This window comes from Eleutherodactylus coqui, chromosome 4 (assembly GCF_035609145.1).
Source record: "Eleutherodactylus coqui strain aEleCoq1 chromosome 4, aEleCoq1.hap1, whole genome shotgun sequence".
NCBI lineage: Eukaryota > Metazoa > Chordata > Amphibia > Anura > Eleutherodactylidae > Eleutherodactylus > Eleutherodactylus coqui.
This window is the reverse complement of record NC_089840.1, coordinates 70,797,387-70,822,484: the sequence shown is the minus strand read 5'-3', so window position 1 is coordinate 70,822,484 and position 25,098 is coordinate 70,797,387. Positions and strand designations below refer to the sequence as shown.

Genomic DNA, 25,098 nt, shown 5'->3' with positions numbered 1-25,098 from the left:
ATTCCGCCCGTCTGCAGGCGGCTGAACTCTTTTTTTCTTTGGTTTGTTTATTTTGTGTAACTAGTTTATATAACACAAAATCTAGAATCATAAACACTGGCAGATGCCATAAAGACAAAAAAAATTAAAAGTGAATGGGGCTACAATACATTAATGAATGGGACACAGTCAATGGATATGAGTGACACTATGTATGGAAAAATTATTCTAATCCCCTCAAACCCTTTTGGTAAAGATTTTAGTTATATTTATATAATAAAAATATTATTAGGCAAATTTTTTTTTTGTTTCACCATTATACTACAGAATATGAATGGTTTAATCCAGTTTATTACATATCTATGGAAGACATTTCAAACAAACAGCCTCTTGGGGAAATTTGTTTTCCAAAGAAGGCTGCTAGTCCTCTGCATCTCTACGGCACAACATTTGTTTGCAAAAAAACCCACAATCATATGAGCTGATTTACTTTTAAATAGAGGATCTCTGCTCCCTTTCAGGATCTCACTTAAAGCCTCAGTATCCACAAGCTCTCCTGAATGAGTGCGGTGAAGCTTGGCCTGCGAACAATAAGCTCTGATCTGAGTGTCACAATCAATAAAAGGTGACAATGACGTCTAAATATACGTGCACCTCCAGTCACTTCTAGTGAAGCAATTGAGCAGCTAGACCTATATTAATCACAATGTGACAATGAATATATTAATCAGAATTAGGCTACATTCACACGAGCACGACTCTCGTGTGAGTTTTGTGTGTCGCAAGACGCAGAGAAACTTGCGCGAATACGACCTTCATTCTTTTGAATGAAGGTCATACACATGAGCGATTGTTTTTCCCTCACAGCGATGGTGCAAGGTAAGAAAATTGCTGCATGTCCTGCATGTCCAGAATGCATTGCACATTGTTTTCAATAGGACAGTCAAAAACATTGCATACCATGCAAAGTGCACGTGATGTTTTCCGTTGAAATCAATGGGAAACACTTGTGGGACAATCACCTGAAGATCGCTATTTCATTGAAGTGATGTGAGGCATTTTCACATTAAAAACGCCTGGCATCCACGGGAAAAATGCGTGTTGATAAGCGTAATCTTGGGCCAGGTTTCTTGGCCCAATATAGTGCTCGCTTGTGTGACTGTACCCTCCAGGAAACAAAAGAACCTCTAAAATCCTTCCATTCATTCAAAGTAAATAGACTTTCAGAAACCTGCGGTAAAAAGAAATAAAAAATGGTAAGATATAATGTAAGAGCACTAATCACTACCAGCAGTCAATATTGACAAAGTGAAAAAAATCTATCTATATGTCTTTGAAGTGTGGGAGGAAACGCGCACAAACACAGAGAGAACATACAAACTCTACACACTTGGTGGTCATGGTCACATTCAAACTCAAAAGTAACAATTCTAACCACTCAGCCAAGATCTGGCCCATAAGATATTTAGCCCATAATATAGTACTTTACTACATTTATTAAGTCAAAACAAAAAAAATCAAATAATAAATATAATTACAAGAAAAAGTAAGCAAACACTTTGGAATTACTTTTATTTCTGTATTGATTAGCAATAAAATGGTATTCTTATTGTTTAGCTAATAACACACAAAACGGATGTAATGTTCATCTCTTTTATTGAGCACATTCAGTTAAGATCTATAAAAGAAATATGCAAGAAGAAAAAGTACGTAAACCTCTGCATTGGCCAAAAGCTAATTGACAAACATAGTTTCAATTAATTGAGATTTGAAGTGTGGGTTTCATATGTGCTTTTCCATTAAATGGAGGCACACAAAGCCCGGTTAATGACAAAACTGTTTTTCTCAAGAAGGATTGGTTAATGTAAACAGTGCCTCAATAGAAAAAAAAACATTCAGAAGACCTCAGAAGACATGTTGCAAAGATGTATGAAGCTATAAAAGCTACAGTTTGTCTGACTCCGAGAATGCAGCCAATAGCTATATAATCATATAACCATCGTCCACATTCTTTTCGTGAGACAGACTATACAAATTTATTGCTTAAGACCTGAATGTACATCAATCCACATTAGTCAAATTATCTACAACTGAAGAAAATTAAAGATTGTTGCTATTCTACATACAGGGCCTTTCACATGGGACGGAATATTCCATAACAGCGTTGTGGAATATGCTGTCCTGGAGTTCCACATCAAAATCCAGATGACTAACTGTGGATTTTGATGGGAAATTGCTAGCAGAATTCTGCATTTTTCAATTGTACATCAAAATCCACAAGCTAGCATCGTGGATTTTGGTGCTAAATATTCTACAGGAGGGGATATTTTGCAACGCTGTTACAGAATGTTCCCTCCTGTCTGAAAGGTCCCTAAGAGTGGGTATACTGTTAAGATCACTTCAAAACCCAAGGGTAACAACAAAAGACCTACAGATGATGCTACAAACTAGAAAAACTTGCATTGGTGTTTACAATCAGAAAATAGTAAACAAGAATGGTGTTCATAGAAGGACTCTACAAGAGAAGCCTCTGCAGTTAAAAACGCAAACATTGCAGTTAGTCTCAAACTTGCACAAGACCACCAGCGTGTGTCAATCCATCTGGGGAAATGTTCTATGGATAGATGAGAGAAAAGTGGAACTTTTTAGGACAATTGCTTAACGCTATGGTTGGAGGGAAAAAAACACTGCACACCAACAACAAAACCTCATCCTAGCTGTAAGGTACGGCAGATGGAGCATCACGGTTGGGGTGGATTTGCTTCCTCAGGGCCTGGACACCTTATGATCATTGGGGGAACAATCATTCTAGGTGCATCAACATTTTAGAGGAGAATGTAAAGGCAGCGGCAGTTCATACTCTCAAACTTAAGAGATGCTAGGTGATGCAACAAGACAATGACCCAAAGGACACATGAAAATCAACTAATGGATGGTTAAAAAGTAAGGCTTTTGGAATGGCTAAATCTAAATTCTGGCCTTCACCCTATTGAGATCCTGTGACAAGACCTGAAGAGGGCTGCCCTTGTAGGGCACCCCAAAAATATTCTTGCCCCTCACTGCACTGCATATTCCAGCCCTTCTCCCAATCAGTGGCATGGATGACATCTCCTACGTTATCCACGAAATGGTCCAAATATTGTGCATATGTCTCGACCATGGACCGGTGCATGCACAGATCCTTCAACGCTATTGTTGTCAGAGTCGAGTTCAGTCCGTGGCCGTGGCACATGTGTAAGATTTGGACAGTCCCGTGGATGACGTAGGAGACATCATCCATGTTATTGATTGAGAGAGGGTCTGGGTTATGCAGCATAGTGAACCCTTAGCATGAAGGGTGGGAAACTTTAAAAGTATTTTACGAGGAATGCTGGCTTTGTTTACTGTAACAGAATAAGCATTGGAATAAACGCTCCTTTATTGCTCTGTGGATGCAAGTGATTTACCCTTGGAACTGATGACAGGTTTCCAGGGGTGCCCCTACCATGAGGCATTCTGCAGGAACTCAGAGTGACAGCAATTGGGTTGCCGGTAATAAAGGTTGGTATTTGTTTTTTGCTGGCCATATTAATGGCCAGTAAAAAGTAATTACCAGCTGCGAGCCAGCAGGACAGCAACTCAACAAGCATTTAACTCATTGGCCTGCTGCCCTTGTCCAGCGGCAGCCGCCGCTGCTGTAGTCGGACTGTCACCCCTGACCTCTCTCCCAGCATCTGCACTCCTGCATGCAAATGCCGGGGGAAAGTTCAAGGATTACAGTCTGATTATAGCAGTGTTATCAGATTTCTGCTAAGCTGAAGGTCCATTAAGGGGAACACTATTACTATTTTGGCTACTATGGGGGTCATTATTACTACTGTGGCCCTTAACGGGGGTCACTATTATTACTCGGGCCAGTAACAAGGTCACTATTAATACCCTGTCACTACAGACAAGTCTCTATGATTCTAATATGTGTTGTGAATCTTTCTGTATTGGTGCTTTAATGCCTCAGGTAGTATAAAGGTTTGGTGCACTCCTCCAGTTTTCCTTTAATGACCTCTCCAAGAGCTATTTGGCAAAAGATGTTTCAATGAGGGAGATGATATTGGAAGTATGAGTTTCACAGCTGCTTTGCCCATTAAATAAATTGTCACAAAACCGGCCTATTGAAAAATCTGTTCAATTTGGCACCCCCATCCAACCGATTAATGTAATGTAACGTTTTGTAATGTATTTTTTTCCTACGTTGTGGCATTCAAATCTAGACATCCAAGGGTAACACCCCACAGTGTGGCTTCTGGGCTGCCAGGATGCAGCTAAAATATGTGTTGAACAGCATCTCGGTACATGGTCCGGAGTCTGACTCCTGTCACACATGTGACTGATCACATGCTCATGTCATCATCAAGGGTCTTTCAGATTCTCCAATATCCCTCCTATACATGTGACTGATTACATAATTATCACATCAAAATGTCCTTTAGCTCTAGAGGTAGCTCTTCCTCTGATTTCCTGCAGCAAGCCCTCACCATTGCATCTGGGGCACATGCCCCTCCTTTAGCTAGACCCCTGTACAGGGATCTGTAGAATACCTATTAGCACCTCTGTACATGTACAGTGAGCTGGAAGTGAAGACGTAATCAAACTAATATAATCTAATGATGCATAATTCATAACAGATTTACCAGAAATGTATAAAGGATGAGAATGCAGAAAGTGAGACCTAGAAATCTCCATTCAGAAATAAAAGAAATTGAGGACCAGGCAGCTGCAATTATGAAAAGTTCATGAAAAAGCTTCCAGTTGTCTAATCTAAAGTGGCAGTGGTGTTCGGAAAGTGCGGTGCCATTTCTTCTGTCAGGTCCATTTGGATTTTTGGGAGGACACATGGGTGGCCCTTTATAATCAATGGCCAACCATGCAACCATCAGAAAAAGCAAAGCTGACAGAAGACGAAATAGGCACAGGGTTTTCCTAGAGCTACTGTTATTTCATTCTAGTGATCGTGGGGGTCATACCGGTTGCATATACTAGTGATAGTCTATCAATATAAGCCCATTAACCTATTTAGGACCAGCCACAGTAAATATACGGCGGCGGGTCCTGGGCTTAGAGCACCGCCGATAGTAAAAATACGGCGGTGCTCTAAGTCTCCTGCCTCTGCAATCAGTCAGAGACAGGAATGGGTTATCAGCTGTTTGTGACAGCTGATAACGCGGAGCAGAAGGCAGGAGGGGTTTTTAACCCTTCCTGCCTTCTGCTTCCCCGATATACAGTGCTCAATGAGCACTGTATGGGCAAAGTGAAAGTAAGATGTTCTTTCACTACGGGAGCCTCGGATTCCCTGCTATGCAGAGCTGGAGGGTCAGACTTAGACCCTGGCAGCTCTGCAAGTGACTAATGTCACCACAGGGGTTGCTTTCCCCTGTAAATAGGGCTCCTATGGACGCCCTAGCTATAGTGGGAAAGTGTCAAATAAAGTTAAAAAAAAAAAGTGAATGTCCCCCAGAGGTCTTATATGACCTCATGGGGGACACAGATAGTAAAAAACACAATTACACAAATAAGTAAAACAAAATAACAGAATAAAACAACAATACATACAAAAGAAAGAGAATAACACAAACCCGACGCCAACAAAAACCGTCGCCGTATGCGCCCTGTAAACCAAAACCATACATACTATATATCAAAACGTCTGAAATAAATAGAGGAACCCATTTCCATACTGTATTTTAGTGTAAATATAAAAATAATATTAAAAAAAAACTATAAATGTTAAAAAAATCATTTTTTTTAGCATTTTACCCCCAATAAAACTAAAAAAACGGAAAAAAAAGTCAGTGAAAAACGTATTAAAAAAATAGTCCTATATGTCACGGGAAAAAAAACGCAGCAAAAATTATTTTGGTAGCTAAAGGAAAAAAAAATGAAGCAGTAAAACCGCCACATGGGTAAAATCCCTAAAAAGTGTCTGGTCCTTAAGGTACAAAACAACCTGGTCCTTAAGGGGTTAATGCTTTTCTTTTCAATCATTCATATCATTTCTATACTCTCCCATTATTTTAACATTGACATAGGACTTTTCATTCAGGAAAGAGTGCTGGAAGTAGCTAATACGCAGTAGGATAAGGTGTATTATTTGTGTTATAATTTATTTATAAGGAGCTTACATAAACTCCAGAGCATTGTTCTGTTCTCATTAGATTATACATAGATTTATCCCATGTAATGCTCCTATGATCCTGCCTTGTTACTGGTGTCTAAATAGCTTGTACTGCAAATATCACACCTCCTGAGACTTGGGACGCTTCTTTATTCGTACAATCCCACAAGGGCCAGGTGTGTCAGCAATAGCTTACCTGACGTCACTAGGAGATACACGTTGTATTCATTTCCTGATTTCAACATCCAGTGAGGTTACAAAGAACAGGTATGACTAGCAGTGTGAGAGGAAGCACAGAGAGATCCTGGCTATGACGCCTGAACTGTCTGCTCAAAAATAACTCCACAGTAAGGCTGCCTGTGCACAGGCGGATATTTATTGCGTTACCTGCGGTGATAATCTGGCCGCGGGTAACGCAGTGATAGCTTTCCATAGCATTGCTATGGAAAGCGCAGCTGCGGCGTCCACGAGTGGAGACTGACAGATAGGCTCACCAAAGAGAAATTACAGCGGCTCCCACGCAGCGGAATATCGCTGGCGATATTCTCCAACGGCCATGGACAGGGGGCCTAGAGGTAGACTCAGACTAGCGCGTTTTCCCCTTATGTGGCCATGATGATCACAGCCTCCTAAAGGGCCGGATTTCGGTGGTTTTATTTTCACTATTGGGATTCTTGCCTGTTAATTGTACAGGTGAGAAAAGATAGGACTTGTCCTATCTATCCCGAATATTATGTGCGGTAAAGATCGTTTGGCACCTCTCTTCCCACGTTTTTTTTCAAACTCCTGCGCTTTGGGAAGGAGAAGATCTTCGAGTACGCTCCGTGCCGGTGAGCATGGTTGTGCTTAAAGCCATCTGAATAAGTCCTCAAAGTGCTTTTGGATGGAACGATTATCCTTGAAAAAATCGTTCAAACAAACAATAACATCGTTCAACAACAGAATTGTAAATTGAACACAAGTAGCTAATTTGTATTGATTTGATGCTGCTAAAAATGAAAATGACAGACAAAACTGGTAATTAGCTTTAGTTTTTATTTTTTACAAGTGTCGATTATGGAGAATCGCAATGTATTAAATGTAATGCCAAATCATTGCACTTCTATTGGGATTGCAGTTGGGATACCCCAAGTAGTGTTGCTTCATTTGTGAATGGCACAGTAGGGCTAATGAGCTTCGTTACATTAAAAAAAGACTGACCTGCAAGAGAAACACTTCAACCTGGTACACAAAATGTACAAAATGAACCATTGGTTGATTCTAAGAAGAATTTACTCCCTTCACATCAAACTAGGACTAATGAAAAACTTTGTAAAGAGCCTGTAACAAGTAGTTTCAAGTTGTTGGACCACACAATAGGGAGCTTTTTAAGGAAAATCTGTTTCACGATGTTCTTCAGGCTGATGAGAGAGCAGCAAGGAATAGTGTTAAGAGTGTTTGTTCAGGATTTTTGGGAGCTTTAATGCATCGCATGGCTCTCATATGTTGTGTGATGATGCAATGCTAGGTTTCGCATTGAAATCAATGGGAAACACTTCCGATCCTCCATCACGCATTTCCGTAGTGAAATCTGAAACAAAAGAAACAATGTTTAGCAGATTAGCTGTGGATTTTCCACAATGAATTAGTCCGGTGGGAACATACCATAAGGCAGAGGCGTAACTTGAAGCTCCTGGGCCCCAATGCAAAACCTGTAGCAGGGCCCCCAACTATAATGCTTTATTCATAGTACTGGGCTCCTTATATGGAGAAGAGAGGACTCATGGGCCCGGGTGCAACCGCATCCCCTGCATCCCCTATAGTTACGCCCCTGCCATAAGGGTCTCTCAAGCTGCTACAGTCGCTAATGTTTTCCGCTCAAGTGGGCAATTCTCAAGCATATAAATACCTGTTTAGGTTATAAATTTCTCCATTCCCTTTCAATATTATAGTGTCAGGAATCATTCTTCAAAGCTGACATATATGTAGTGCAAAGAGTACGTAAGTCTAGTTATTTATTCCAGAGGTCCTATCACACATTGCCATAAACTCAGGGGTGGACGCCAACATCAGGGGACCCCTGTGCAAGAACAGTATATGGGCTCCTTGATTTAATGGTATACATGGTATGCGCTCCTAGGTGCTTAAGGCTGGCTGCACATGAACGGATTTGCATTGCAGAATCCATGATTGGCGTCCGCACCGTGGACCTGCATTAAATACCGTTTGTAACATGCTATGTACAACGCTTCTTTCTGCACACTTGCATAAATTAATTGGGATTTCCGCGAGTGGAGGAAAAATTGCCGCATGTTCTATTTTAGTGCGGATTCCGCACAGACAGCTTCAATTGAAGTCAATGGAAGCAGTCCGGCCTACGGCCCACCCGCAATTGACATTGCAGATAGGTTGCAGGTACAAGCACCATCACCTAGCGATGGCGCGGGAAAAACAAAGAAGAAAGTGACAGGTACGTGCGGACGCCAGCTGCGGTCACGGCCAGATTCACATGCGGGCTTCTGCATGCGGAAACTGACCCTTTCGTGTGCAGCCGGCCTAACTGACCAAAACTACAGGGCGGGTCACAGAAAAATAGCCTGCCTCCGATCCCAGCACTACACTCTTTGGAGGAGGCCGTAGCCCCATGCACCCTGTCCAGTGAAGTCGTGTTATCCCAAGTGCAGTGTTCTGGCTTTATTGTACCCTACTATTTATTCCTTTTGTGCAGGTCACGCCAGAAAGATGGTGTTCTTCCTACAACAGAGTATAGTTATTGTAGAAGGGTATGTGCAAAGCAAATCAATTAAGGAAACGCGAAAGGCCTTTGCCGACAAGTACCCAGGTACAAAACCACCTGGTAAACGTTGTATTCGGTAACTGAAATGACACCAAACCAGGTCTTTTGCAAATATGAAGAAACTGAGACCTCCGTCAGTCCAGATGTCTGAAGATGTCCATGACATTCAGCAGCAGGTTGCAAATAGCCCTCGAAAATCAACTTGGAGACAATCCCAGTTGGTGTATCACGAATGACGTTTCAGCAAGTGCTGAAATCTCTGAACCTGAAACCATACCAAATAACGTGTGCAGGAACTGAAAGAGCTCGATAAAGCTAAACGTGTGAATTACTGTATGTAGTTGCTGACTATGATTGCTGGAGGACTTTTGGACCCATTGCTGTACTTTATGAGGAAGCGTAGTCTCATTTATCAGGTCACGTGAATTCGAGATGCTGGTCTACTGAAAATATCCACCTGACTCACAAAACACCACTACGTGACAAGAAAAATGGTGTTTGGTTTTGCAATGCCAGAAAAACGAATAGCGGGCTAAAAGTTTCTTCGAATCAGCTGTGAATATCACGGTTCATCTGGATATGTTTAAACAGTTTTACAAACAACTAACAACAGAAGAAAGAATATAGTACTTCTTCTAACAAGATGGGGCAACATGCTAATTGCTAAACCTTCCATGACTCACTGGCATAGGTTCATGAAGTGGTTTACAGAAAAGCGAACTATGAGCATGGGGTTTTGGCCAGCACGTCCCCCTGACTAGTCCACATGCAATGCTTATCTGTGGGGAAATATAAAGCGGAAAGTGCAGCCTGATAATAATCAGAGGCAAATGGGGACCATTTCCAGCATCTGTTTTAAGATTGAGAAGAATCAATAAAGCTTTGGAAAAAACAATACATTTGCTTGTTCTTCCTGTCTCAGTATTGTCTCAGGTGGCCTACTTTTCCGTGGCCCATCCTGTAGTTGTGATGCTACATCATAATACCAGATGGAAAGCCACTTATAATGTCACAGATGCATCAGTGACTGAAATGTAACTGTGATGTCACAGCAGCTTACTTGACTTGAAACCAACTTGTGATTTCACACAGCCTTAACTGACTGGCACCCATGTGCAGCGTCACAGCAGCTTACCTAACAGAAACCCATTTGTGATGTCACAATGGGTCTATCTAATGCCAACTGGACATAAGACAGCAGGACTGGACTTTACCTGTTGCACTTGCCTTTCATGGGTACTGACAGTGTCTTTGAACACTTAGCTAGCCCCAAATAACAGGACAACCAGAAAGTCAATAAAACCAGGTTTCCTTTATATAGTGCATACATATTCTTCAGCACTGTACATAGAATCTACCACCTACAATAAGGCCACCTGCACATGGATTTCCTGCAGAATTTCCACCTGTGCCTGCTGCCCCAGGATTGCATTAGATATTGCAATCCTATGCAGGCAGCCACCATTTGACTGCATGAAAACATGCACGGAAAACAAATCGCGGCATGTCCTATTTCTGTGCGAGCTTCGCAGAGGCCCGCACAGAAACGTCACTAGTGATGAGCCGGCTCTGCTCTGCGCATGCGCCTGCTGGGTTCATCGCAGAGCGGGGGCATGCTGGGAGGTCACTGTGGTCGATGAGCCAATCACAGTGATTCAGTGAATGACATCACTAAATGGCTGTGATTGGCTCATTAAGCGCCGGCTGTGATTGGCTGCCGGCACCCAATTAGCCAATCACAGCGGTCGCTTTGCTTTAGGCGGGGTATTCAAAGCCTCATCGCCAGCAGAAGCTCCGCTGTGAGACGAGGAGGACACAGCTTACCGCGGCACCGCTGAAGACCATCGGGATGCCGCAGAGTAGGTGAGTATTGTGTTTTTTGTTTTTTTTTGTAGGGCACCTGAGCTAGGTTTTATTTTCAGGGGAGGACTTATATTTCAAGCCTCCCCTGAAAACCCGATAGGTCTTATTATCGGGGTAGGACCTACTTTTGGGGAAACATGGTACAAGACTATGAAATCACCAATGAATGACAAGAACAGAATGGTGATAGTAATCAGAAGATGATATCAAATAATGAAGCAGGTGGAGAACAGAAATCTGACAATAATTGACCCTAACTCTAACTTTCCTTAAGCCTTCCAATAATCTATCCTCACAGCTGACCCAAATACCAGACCCCACTGTCCCCGAGAGTCCCTAAAGATATCCGTAATAGAAAGCAGAGCTAAAACACTGAACAACAATGTGGGCAATAGGATCCAGAGAGAAAAGAAAACAAACTTAAACAAAGCTCGTTCGGACAATTTATTCAGACAGATAAATCTTTTAAATTTAATTTGCTCGCTCGTTTAGTCAGTCACATTCACTGAACAATCGCTGTTTTCACGCACAGATGTGTGAATGAGCGCAGGAAGACTTTTATGCCTGCATAAAATGAAAAAAAAAATGAGAAGTAAACAAATTGTGATTTGTTGTTCAATTGTTGGCCGTGTTTACACTGAATTATTATGGTTCAAATTTGCACAAGCCAACAATTTTTTGAATGACAAGTGTTCCATGTAAAAGGGCCCTAAGGCTGGGTTCTCACTGGGCATATTCTCAACGGAAATCTTGCGGTTTGGCCGCAGCAAAAAAAACGAGAGATTTCCGCTGGGAGTGGCTCGGCCACAAGCTTTTCCGTTGCAGCTGGCGCTCCAATAAAGAAGAGCGCGGCCGTAATGGAAAAGAAAAAAATTGACATGCTGTGGCTAGCGAATTCGCATTGCAGCACCAGCTTTTCCAGGATGGATTCGCTGTCCTGTGTGGACAAGATTTCTGAGGAATCTCGTCCACATGGCTGGCCAATTCCGGGATTAGCGGCTGCAGGCGGATTTGCCACAGCGAAATTCCAGACGGAGTTTCCACTGCAAATCCGCCCTGTGTGAACCCAGCCTAAGAAGGTCAGGACAGGCAAAATACTTTTCTAAGGATGATACAATCCAAGTTCAGGGAGAGCAGCAGACAGAATGAATGTCGTCAACAAATAGGCCAAAGTCAGGAAAGTTTAGTGGAACTAGCACAGAACAAAGCCAGACTTGACACTATAATCCCCTTTGCACACTTTGAGGCTAATTGTTTGGGCATCAGCTAGCAGGGGGCGTACCTAAACTAGCCAGAGACTTGTCCAGATTGACTGAGGGTAGAAAAGCTCTCCCTTTAAAAAGCAGATCTTCCACACACCAAGCCTATGGAGACCAAGAAACTGACAGAAGATGCAGCATCTGCCACAGAAAACATGAGGCACATGGCGCTGGCCATGAATGACAGCAAGAGGTAGGGTATGCTGTTGGCCATGACCAGCTGTCAGAACAGCTATAACCAACAACAAACACCAGAGGCCAAGAATACTGAAAGAAAGGCTAGCCAATCAGGAACTGCTCTAACAGCGAGTAAATGACAAAACAGCAGGAAAATTCCTGCTGATCACAATAGTAGTATAACTGACAGAAACACAACTGTGATGTCACAGCAGATATGCTGATGGAATCCCACTTGTGATGTCACACAAGCCTACCCGACTGAAACCCATTTGTGATTTCATAGCTGTTCACCTGACTGATACCCACTTGTGATATGACAGCAGCTTACCTGACCTAAACCCACTTGTGATGTCACAGTAGTATAACTGACGTAAACTTACCTGTGATGTCATAGTAGTTTACCTGACTGAAACTCGTTTCTGATGTAACAGCAACTTACCTGACTGAAACCCACTTATGATGTCACAACAGCTTATCTGACTCATAGTGACTTGTGATATCATAGCAGTTCTCCCTAGCTGAAGTCCACTTGTGTTGTCACAGTAGCTGAACTCATAAAGTATAGAAAAACTAAATTAAAATACTAAGAGGCATAAGAATTAAAACTACAAACACCTGTCAGCAAACCTAGGAACACTGAGCCATAATACATATCATTCAGTGCTGCTGCATTATGCTGCATACTGGGCTTTCTAGAGCTCTCCTAAATAGCTAGTAGTAGAGATGAGCGAGCGTACTTGCTAAGGCAAACCACTCGAGCAAGTAGTGCCTTATGCGAGTACCTGCCCGCTCGTCTCTAAAGATTCGGGTGCCGGCGGGGGGGAGAGAGTGAGAGAGAGATCTCCCCCCCGTTCCACCCCGCTCTCCCCCGTCGCTCCCCGCCCCCTGCTGGCACCTGAATCCTTTGAGACGAGCGGGCAGGTACACGCATAAGGCACTATTCGCTCAAGTAATTTGCCTTAGCGAGTATGCTCGCTCATCTCTAGCTAGTAGCTATATAAGATATCAAGCAGGTCCCTGCTGCAGACTAATGACTCTGCCTAAATAATATCACCAGGTCTGCGTGTTTGAGCTGAAAGAAACATTGAAACTCCCCAACATGTTTCACCAACGTCGTGGCGTCCTCGGAGGGTCTGGGGTTACTAAAGGTGCACTGACCTAATGACAACTGTTATATAATATGAGGGAGGGATTCTCCCATTTACAAGAAAATCTGCAACACAAATCACAGCAAATCAGCTACATGTGAACACACCCTAACAGGGTATTTCAGAATGACTTTTCTAAAGCTATAAGCATAACTAAGAGTTGCACTCAACTCAGGCGTAATTTGCATCACACAGACACCAGTCCATGTACTGCCCATTATACATCGCACACAGCATTGCATTGACCTCATTGGCATGTTCTAGTCTGCATCCATTAAACGGACAGGAATAGGACATGCCATAAATTTTTTTAATACAGATCATCAGTCCGTGTGAAAAAACGTCCATGTGTATAGCTTCACAGGCTATAATGAATTGGAATTACATGGACAGCACATGGCCCCAAAATACACTAGTGTGCCGAAGGCCTGAACTGGACAGCCATGCTATACCCAAAAATATAAGCTCAGTTGTCACTGTTGTCCATTTCTTTTACTTTCAAACATGCCAGTCTGCTGCAGAACAGTCAGGGAAATTGTGGTAGATATAGTTAATATGTATTATTATTAAAAACATAATAAGACACGAAATTTGATCTTTTTAGACTAAGCCATGTATTTACGTTTCCATTTTATTTCACAACATTGCAAGTCCTTTTTGGCATTTCGAGCCTGAACAATCGGCTTTAGTAGACATGGAGGTGTAAAATATCAATAATTCACATTACGTCAATTGTTCTTTGACAAATGCTCCTGACACAAGTGATGTGTCGATAAGAACAGCTGACTGGGAGCAGTGCTCTTTGTTCGCTGTGCAGATGTTCTTATCACATTATACGATTACACCCTGGAAATGGAAAAATGAATATACTCTTTAAAATCAATTCATCAATTGTCTCCAAGGCTTTCTTTAGTACTCAGTGCACAATAAACTGTAACTAAAATCCCTAACAACTCGGTGTATATCAGCACCGTCAGATACTGGGCGAAGGATAACTGGTAGGAAGGGTTTGTGGAATACTCATTCCTTTAAACTTAACTCACCCTCACCTTTGCATGGTGCTACTATGGCTGTATCATTCCCTTATATATTGGCCGAGACTCTTCTCTATGTACAAAGGGTTTATCTTACTTTAATCAATAGAACTATCTACAAGCTACTTAATCAATGTGTCAGGCTGTCACTATTTTGACAAATTGCCCTTGTGTGCCATATCACTCCCAGAAGGTGGACTTCCTGACCCCATCTTGATATTAGAACTCCATAGAAAAAATACTCACACTTTCCATCTAATGTATTTAACAAAAGATTAAGCTGTGATATCACTGGCAATTAATAGCAGTAATAATAGGGAAATTTTAGCTTCATCCTCAGATCATTGCTGCTTATAAGGATCGTGCTCTTTTTTCTGGTTACACAGTTAGTTCCAATAATACAAGTGTCATAGATGGTGGTAGAGCAACACAGGATTCAGTATACAATGCAGCAGATGGAGTAATCAAAATGTACAATATTTATTTAGGAACTAAGCAATGGAAGTGCAGAAGGTTAGGATCATGATAAAGCAGTATAACTTTTACCTTGGTGTAATTGGACACTAGCTACGACTAACTGAATTCAGGGATGTTACGTTGTGCACAATACGAAATAACTGCAACACCTCTGGAACGATACGAAAAACACTTTGCAACTAGCAGCTTTGTGTCACCAAAATATAGATTATTGAATTGTAACTGACATTTCCTCATTATCTCTTTAGGGCTCATGTCCACGGGCAAAATAAGAATTAAAATCCGCAGCGGATTTTAACTCTTCTCCCGTGCGCGGATCCGCACCCCATAGGGATGCATTGACCACCCGCGGGTAGATAAATACCCGCGGATGGTCAATAAAAGTGATTTAAAAAAAAATGGAGCATGGAAAAATCTGGACCATGCTCCATTTTCATGCGGGTCTCCCGCGGGGACGGCTCCCGCAGGCTTCTATTGAAGCCTATGGAAGCCGTCCGGATCCGCGGGAGACAAAAATCATATTTTACTCACACGCTCCGGTTCTTCTCTTCGGCGCGGCGCCATCTTCTCTCAGTCGCGGCCGGATCATTTTGCTTCGGCCCGGCGCATGCGCGGGGCACGTCACCGACGTCATCATGCACATCCGCCGAGCCGAAGAAAGAAGATCCGGCCGCGACGAGAGAAGATGACGCCGCAGCGAAGAGAAGAAACGGAGCGGATGGGAGGTGAGTTTATTCTTATTTATTGTTATTTTCAGCGCTCATGTCCGCGGGGCAGGAGGGACCCGCTGCAGATTCTCCATGGAGAATCTGCAGCAGATCTGATTTTCCCCGTGGACATGAGGCCTTACTGTGAAAGGTTCGTGCCCTGGTATCAATATCTTAGCATGTGATCCGTGGCGCGCCTGATGGGAGTTTATTAACCAGTTGAAGTCCTTTGGCATAGCACTCTCCTATACAATAAGTCTGTTGATTAATTGCGTCCCAGCCAAACTTACAGTTGCTCATGTGGGAGTCGTCGCTACTACAGACTTGTCTGGGGTCAGTAGCGCGACACTGCCACTGCTTTCCATGATCTTTGTTCAATTTGGCCAGTTCAGCTGCCCCCACCATGTTGGGGCTGTAGCATGGCTCTCTCTATTTCTCTTGCTTGTGGCTCCCAGTAATGGGCAGTCTCCGGTTTCTCCAGCACTCACTATTTTCTCCAAGAAGTTCTTTTACTCAGGGTTTCTGCAATCCTGCTGCTTTGCTGCTTCTCCCCTTTTGCTCTTTGGTGCTACTCTTTGCTCTCGTATATGCTGTTGTAGTGGCGCAGCAAAAATTGTCCCTTTCATGTCAGAGTCTCATCCAATCAGCAAGCATCCTTTGACCATGTTCAGTTCCGACATGTGTGCCAAAATTTTGGCACAAATTTTGGTGCTCTCTGTGATTTTGGCACAATTTTTGGTGCTCCTGCACAGTCAATCTCCATAGCAACTTAACCCTTTAGGGGTAGTCCTTTACACAGGATCAGAGTGACATGTAATTAGAATTGTGAACTATTAATGTCATGGAAGAAACGTATCCAGCGAAATAGCGTTCTTCAGCTCCATATGGCATTGGAAAATGCTTTGTTTCTGGATACGTTTGGATTGGCTGTCCTCCGAACCATCCATGCACCCTATCAACTCTTACAAGAGATATTTCGATCCCTTCAAAGAGCTGCAGTTCAGGTGGGCTGACTTCTATTTTCATTTTTACTGTATCATGGAAGACTGCAGTCATACAACTAATTAGTCTCTTCACATATCATGTATAGAAATACCTTTTACTTCTAACCATGGGCCACTGACTTTGATGAATCTGTTCAGAGTACAGAATTTTTAAATACACGTGACCTTAGTTTCAGACTGGGGTATCTTGGGCCTACCATATGGTTATACAGAACATGTACGCATACACTTTTATTGCATTATAAACTTTGTTGTTACTAATTGCACAAATATATCATGATTAACATCTAATAGATTATACCTGAATCTACCCACAATAAAAATGGCAAGAAATTGACTCCAAATGGGTTGTCTTTGCTAAAAAAAAGTTTAGGCCCATTACTGCATCAGTGCCTGGGTCTTTCAGCGTATCCTCTGGTTGGCTAGTCTGACCCTGTTGACTAGGGTGTCCCAGTGCTTATCTGTATTTTTTGTGTACATACTGTTAGGTTGTGTGTCTGGGACCTGTGATTCTACAGGTTTCCATGATCACAGCTTCACAGAGGTGAGGGTTAATTGAGCTGGCTGGGTGTGGTGTTCACCAGCCAATCCCCTCTGGTCTGCTGCATATAAAAACCAGCATCCCTGGGTAGTAGATGCTGGTCCTTTTAGTGCTTCAGTGCTTTACTGTTTTACTTTGTATTAATCCCACTCAGAGCTGGTGTTATGCATGCTTGTCTGAAGTATCTCTCCTTTCCTGAGGATGGTCTGGACACCTGCTGTCCCTCTCTTCCTTGCATTCTGGGGTGCGTGCATTGAGTGGTGCGTGGTACAGTGACCGTGCAGGTGCATACGCCTGCAGGTTTCTCTTTATCCCTGGGCAGGTGATGTCTTGTGTGTGTGTGTCAGGTGGGTGATGCCTGATACTATTCCCTGTATCTCAGCATGGTGGCTGACTCTCTTTTCCCTTCAACTGAGGACAATTGGACTAGCTATGGTTTGCTATCTGGATGCATCTGAGTTCTGGCTGCGGTTTCTGTTCTATGTGGAATGCACAAGGTTTTGCATTGGTGTGAACAGTGACTTGTTCTGTATGTTGGTGCAAGTGGCCAGACATGTGGTGTATGTGCAGTCCTGTTCTATGAGGTTTGCATAACCTTGTGTGTTGGTGTGAACAGCGACATGTTTTGTATGTCTGTGCAAGTAGCCAGACATGAGGTGTGAACTGTTGTATTCTGGGTTCAGTGTGTGTGAACAGTATCATGTCCTGTGTTTTATGCATCTCTACAGGTTCCTAATCAGGGATAGCCAGGTCCCAGATGAAGACAGCTGGGTTGTCTTTATCGGGACAATCACCCTTCTTTAAGCAGGGGCTCCCCCCTTTCCTGATTAGTAAGGGACAGGTGTCCTCCCATCATTGCCTGGAGGTGTAGTTTGTCAGTGCAAATACTATAAATGGTGTTTGCAGTTTAAAATAGGACATCATCTTGCACCATGAGGCATGGTGCTTTAGTGCGCCACATGAACATAACACATAGAACATAGAATGGTGCAATAGATGCCTTTTATTCCATACAAAATTTACTCCCTCTACTAAACCAAGAAAGATTATATCCCCACAAAAATATACAAAGGGGAGATGAATGAGAATGTACTTCTTCCAAAATATTATGATGTCCAAGTCATGTGTTTAAAACCTCATCCTAATGATCCTTTAAGAACCTAAGGCATGTGACTAGGAATAAATGACTGGTCTATGAATCGGGGTTCTACTTAGTAATTGACAAATATCTGTGTAGGTGTAGTGACCTGGAGTGTGGCACTACAGTAAAAAAAGTACTTAACTGCACGTCAAGAGCAACTGTCCAACTCCAGCTCATTTAGCAGAGGCTAGTTATGCTGGATTTCATTTAATAAGAAGATGAAATTAGAGATGAGCGAACGTGTTCTTCCGAGCTTGATATTCGTGCGAATATTAGGGTGTTCGGTATGTTCGTTATCCGTAACGAACACCATGCGGTGTCCGGGTTACTTAAACTTTCTTCCCTGAGACGTTAGCGCTTTTTTTTGGCCAATATAAAGACAGGGAAGGCATTACAACTTCCCCCTGCAACGTTTAAGCCCTATACCACCCCCCTGCTGTGAGTGGCTGGGGAGATAAGGTGTCCGCTTGATATGAAAGTCTGCCCCTCCCGCGGTTCGCTCTGGATGCATTCTATATGCGCTCAATGGGGCCAGCGGCAGCAGCGCTGACCCCATTGAGAACATATAGAAGACAAATCCTTCTTCTCTGGCACAGCTGTAACAGCTGTAGCAGAGAAGAACGATGTTTGCCCATTGAATTCAATGGAGCGGCAATACAGCATGTTCCACTGAATGCAATGGGCTGCCGGCGATCGCAGGATGAATGGTCGGAAAGAGGTTAAATATATAACCCCTTTCCTGCAATTCATCCAGAAATGTGTTACACTAAAAATATATACCGGCGTATAAGGCGACGGGGCGTATAAGACGACCCCCCAACTGTCACCTTATACGCCGGTAATACAGTGGAGCAAAGAATAAAAAGCATTACTTACGTTTTTAGATGATCTGCGGCGCTCCTGCAGGCTGTCACTCCTTCCTGGTCCACGGCAGAGTATTGCTTTCTCCACGAAAGACTTTAAATCCCTGCCTCCAGAAGCACACGTGCCTTCAGCCAATCACAGCCAATGACAATGATGTCATTGAATGGCTGTGATTGGCTGTGTTTCTGGAGGCGGGGATTTCAAGGCTTGAAATCCCCGCCTCCAGAAACACAGCCAATCACAGCCATTCAATGACATCATTGTCATTGGCTGTGATTGGCTGAAGGCACGTGTCTTTCTGGAGGCAGGGATTTAAAGCCTTTCATAGAGAAAGCTTGTCTGCCGTGGATTAGGAGGGAGTGACAGCCTGCAGGAGCGCCGCAGATCATCTAAAAACGTAAGTAATGCTTTTTATTCTTTGCTCCACTGTATTGCCGGCGTATAAGGTGACAGTTGGGGGGTCGTCTTATACGCCCCGTCGCCTTATACGCCGGTATATATTTTTAGTGTAACACATTTCTGGATGAATTGCAGGAAAGGGGTTATATATTTAACCCCTTTCCGACCATTCATCCTGCGATCGCGGGCAGCCCATTGCATTCAGTGGAACATGCTGTATTGCCGCTCCATTGAATTCAATGGGCAAACATCGTTCTTCTCTGCTACAGCTGTTACAGCTGTGCCAGAGGAGGACGATCTTTATGCTGACAGTGGGGGGGGGGCACTCTTGCCGCTATTGTGGCTTAATAGTGGGACCTGTGAACTTGAGATGCAGCCCACCATGTAGCCCCTCGCCTGCCCTATCCGTCACTGTGTCATTCCCATCACTTTCTTGAATTGCCCAGATTTTCACACATGAAAACCTTAGCGAGCATCGGCGAAATACAAAAATGCTCTGGTCGCCCATTGACTTCAATGGGGTTCGTTGTTCGAAACGAACCCTCGAGCATCGCGGGAAGTTCGTTCCGAATAACGAACACCCGAACATTTTGGTGTTCGCTCATCTCTAGATGAAATCAAGATAGGGAACTAAATAGTTAATTTAGCTCAGTCATCTTTGCTTTAGAAAAATGGCTGAAAGACCTAGGGATGTAGCAGACAGGACCTGCAGATCACATGACCCAGCAGAAGAAAGAAATTCCCTGATTGGTCAAGAGGTGGCGCTAACCGCAGTCCAGCTGAAACAAGAGCCCTGAATGGAGTAAAGTGGAGATATTTCCTGTTCCCCTGATCTGTGGCATAGTAGATAATTAAAAAGTGTTGAGAGGGGGCCAATGAGGTAATGAGTGGAGAGAAAGAGAGGGAGAAGCAGGGGGGAAAATGTTTGCAGCCAGGTGAAGCTGTTACTGGCTTCCCTCCCCCTGACCTGTAACTAGGGAAGCTTACTTCCAAATTCAAGAAATCCTGTGAGCAGCTAATTGATCACCCACTATGTTGAGAGAAGCCTACGTGTGTCTTTAAGACCTGAAATCCTTCTGTCCATGCTTCAACAGCCAACACAGATGCAGCATCACCAGCTGCAGACATCAGACATCCTCATGATGGTCTCACTGGGAGTGAGTACTAGAAAATCTTAGCTCGGGTTTCAGGTTGGCAAAAAATGTTAGCTGAGTTGATAGGTGTTTTCAGTTCTCATCCGTCTCTCTATAGCTCTCCCTTATCTCAGGTATTGCCTCCTAGGGCTTGTTTATCCATGTATCGAGGTTTAAACTATGTATATACAAGTTCTACTGTTTAACATTCTTGCAGACTGCCATGTTTAACAGTAAATGGTAAGCCTGCAATTTACTCAAATATATGTGTTAGTTTTTTTCCATTACCAAGATCTTTTAATCAGGCACTAGTGTGACATTCACTTAATTCCATTAGTCGTTCATATCCTGTTGTTACCTTCATCTGCACACAAGATTACATAGAGCGTGCTGCGCTCATTGCCACCATGACACGGCTCTTCAGCCACCTCTTAGAAACTAGCCAGAGAGTGCAGGCCTCTTCCTGCTTGTCACACGTTGCATAGGCACATTCATACATGTAATGCTGTTGTTCTATGAGTGAAACCGCCCAGTGGACTTCTAAGCTCAGAATAGACAGAGATTTAGATTGATATATCAAAAATTGTACTGAATCTTTCACATTAAAATATACATCAATCTGCTCAGCTTCTCTTGCTTCCTAAGATATTACCTGCAGACAGACAACATTTTCAATGGAACAGATTGCCTTCAACTGTATGTAATTCAGACTATGCCAGATTGCAATTACTACTAATTACTAAGTAATATTCTTTCCTACAATAGAACCAGTAGATTCTGCCCCATCTCGCTAATAGATGTACATAAATAAGAGGACATTATACAGCACTACTGAGCAGTGTAGATGTGATTTCAATATCTGTAATACAGTAAATCACTTACTGTTAGTAGCAGCCAAGTCTGTGTAAGTCTTTTTCTTCTCCCCACCCCTTCTTTTCCCATAGACTTCTAATGGCAGCATGAGACAACACCCTTCTCTACTTCCTTTATTCTATCTTGATGTTTCTTTCACTAGAGTTTAATTTCAAATGACAACAAGCAGTGTACATAAAATTAGCAGGTATGGAAACTGCTACTGACCAATAGTTTACAGTTATTTTTCAGGAAAAAAAACGTAATTTTAGGGCAATAAAGCGATTTGCATTTTGCAGTTATCACATCTTGTTCTTTGTTGTCCTGAAAAGAAGATCAGGACAACAAAGAACAAGATGGCTAGATACAATCAAGGCCACCACAAACATGTCAATTGTGGAACTGAAAGAAGTGGTGAAAGACGGGAATGCATCGAGAAGATTGATCCATAAAGTGACCGAAGGTCAGATGAGATTGAACGGATAACCTTCATCATCAGTTATCCCATTGGGTATCATAATTAAACTACCATATATACTCGAGTATTAGCCGACCCGAGTATAAGCCGCGTCAATAAGTTTTACCGCAAAAAAATAGTAAAACATTGATTTGAGTATAAGCCTAGCTAGACTCCAGTATATACTAGGTTTAAAAAAAAACCCCGCAATACTCACCTCCCAGCATGTGTCTGTGTCCCCGGCGCGATGCTCTCCCCGTTGGTGCGGCAAGGTACTTCAGAATTCTCCCCGCTGTCATCTCCCTGGCTTGGTTTTAAATTCCCCCGCCGTCAGTGCAGTGTGACTAAGCGCTGTGATTGGATCAAGCGCCAGCCAATCACAGCCGGCGCTCGGTAAACCAATCACAGCCATTCAGTGATGTCATTCACTGAATGGCTGTGAATGGTCGAGCGCCGGCTGTGACTGGCTGGCGCTTGATCCAATCACAGCGCTGACAAGGGAATTCAAAACCGAGCCAGGGAAATGACAGTGGGGAGAAGTCTGATGCAGCTTGCCACACCGCCGGGGAGAGCATCACGCCGGGGACACAGACACCGGCTGGGAGGTGAGTATTGTGTTTTGTTTTTTTTTACCTTACTCGAGTATAAGCCGAGGGGGGCTTTTTCAGCTCAAAAAAATGTGCTGAAAAAAACTTGGCTTATACCCGAGTATATACGGTAGTTGTTTGAAAAGTCGGTGACCATTTGTGGAACTTTTGGTTTGGAACTGTATTCAATGGTAAATGTCATACTCTGTACACTTTTATGTATAATGGTAGTTTTTTTTCACTATTTGAATAACATCCCATAGATAATTATATCATCAGCCTTCGCATTTGTTTACATATATTGTTTATTGACAGCCAATTGACATTATTGCATGAACAGGCTTCTTTCTGTTTCCTCTAATTTCACGGATTGCTATTTATGTGTCACACATGACAGTACGATAACCTACGATACTGTTATTAAGCATGTTTGGTCTTTGCAGATATAAGAGGCACATTCATCTGCTATCTTACACAAGTTAGATATGCCAGAAAACATCTCCCTGTTCACTTTTGATTCCTGTGATCCTAATATGCATAAATTTAAGTAAGCTGATAACCCATATACAGACATTTCTAAAATGAAAGGGCAATCTCGGCGGTTTTATAGAGAATATGTTTTTTTCTCTGAGCTTAGGAGCCCTGAAAATACATTACAATGCAGATCAGAGACTGTTTGCAGACTTACTGCCAGTAAGTGAAATGGAGTTCAGAGATAATAATTACATCCCTGGAAATCTGTACCTCTTCTGCTACCCACACATTATAGTACTTCAGGACCATTTTTGCATAGTGACAGATTATCTTTAATTAGATTTAAAGGGGTTATACCAAGATATAAGGTTATCCCCTGATTGGTTGGGGTCTGACTACTACTGTAAGAACTACGCAGATTGGGAGAATGAGGACCCTGAAGGTTCCCGCAAGAATGTAGTGACACCACTCCAGTCATTTCAAAGGGAGCATCGAAGATTGCTGAGCGCTTGTACTGGGATTTACTACCATACTGGGATATACTTTCTTGCTGTATAGCCAGTACAGCCAGTGTATGCAGTTAATAGACATCAATTGACAGAGAAATTTCATAGATTATTACAGTCTCCAGGAAGTGACGGACTACAGCTCCCTCCCCTAGAGATCACTGACTGAAAGGGAAGATACATATTGAGCCTTATCTGTGTGCATGGTTGTCCTATCCTGTCTTATGTAGACTTCTAGAAGTGCAACAAGAGCTGGCATTAAAGGGGTTGTCTCATGAAATCAAGTGGGGTTATACACTTCTGTATGGCCATATTAATGCACTTTGTAATGTACATCGTGCATTAATTATGAGCCACACAGAAGTTATTCACTTACCTGCTCCGTTGCTGGCGTCCTCGTCTCCATGGTGTCGTCTAATTTCGCCGTCTTCTGGCAATTTTAGACGCGCTTGCGCTGTGCGGTCTTCTCCGTGGTGAATGGGGCCGCTCGTGCCGAAGAGCTGGTCCTCGTAGCTCCGCCCCATCACGTGTGCCGATTCCAGCCAATCAGGAGGCTGGAATCGGCAATGGACCGCACAGAGCCCACGGTGCACCATGGGAGAAGACCCGCGGTGCATCGTGGGTGAAGATCCGGGCGGCCATCTTGGTAAGGTAAGAAAGAAGTCGCCGCAGAGCGGGGATTCGGGTAAGTATTAAACTTTTTTTTTTTTTTTTTTTAACCCGTCCCTTGGGTTTGTCTCGCGCCGAACGGGGGGCCTATTGAAAGAAAAAAAACCCCGTTTCGGCGTGAGACAACCCCTTTAACTTCCTTTCCCTTTAATGATATTGAGATGATTCTGCTCATCCTGGGTCTGTACATACAGGAAAGCTCATAAGTGAGCGACAGATGCAACGTTGGGACCGGGAGGCAGTTATTGGAGCAAGGCCATTTCTTGGTGATCTTGGGTCAAGAAACACTCGGGAGTCAGTATAGCAGCATCTGATTCTGCAATGTTCTGGGTAAAGGTGATTGGTATCAGCACTGGGTTTTACTAAAACAGGGAATCTCTGGGCAAATATTCGGTCACATGACTCATCTATACCACGGCATTGCTGTTTCTCATCCAAAAGAGGGTTTCAACAGGAACTTTTATTCGGAACAAGTACGAGAAAAGTCTCTCGTTCATCCAGAAGTTGGAACAAGGACTAAGACCAGTGGGGCTTCCTCTGGGATACTCCGCAGGAGACCCTAACTCACAAGATTTGCAGCAGCGGTCTTTACACAAGGCATAGCCTATTTTCTGAACGTACAGCCAAAACGGGCAGAACCCACGCTCACAGTTATACTCTCTTACACAGAGAACAGGAAATATTAGTTTATTGGGGCTGCTCTAGTGGCAAGTATAAAAACTGCACTATTTCAAGATTCTTTTTATGTGTATAGATGCATAAAAAGCAAACAAAACTGTTTAAAAATATATGCATAATAAAAACCTGTTCTAAATAATGTAATTTTTCGACCATAGATTCCATTTAAGTCTCTTGCATCTTTCCCTCCTTTATTGAAACCGTCATCACTCTAAATACTTT

At 43.0% G+C, this 25,098-nt stretch overlaps 1 long non-coding RNA gene across 1 annotated transcript in view; it reads right to left on the bottom strand.

Moving 5' to 3' along the window:
* Positions 1-7,206: 7,206 nt before the first annotated feature.
* Positions 7,207-25,098, bottom strand: part of LOC136624647 (uncharacterized) — a 59,384-nt gene continuing 41,492 nt past the window's right edge. The window contains exon 3 of the long non-coding RNA XR_010792368.1: positions 7,207-7,697. This is a non-coding gene — a long non-coding RNA (uncharacterized lncRNA). The remainder of the gene's footprint in view (positions 7,698-25,098) is intronic.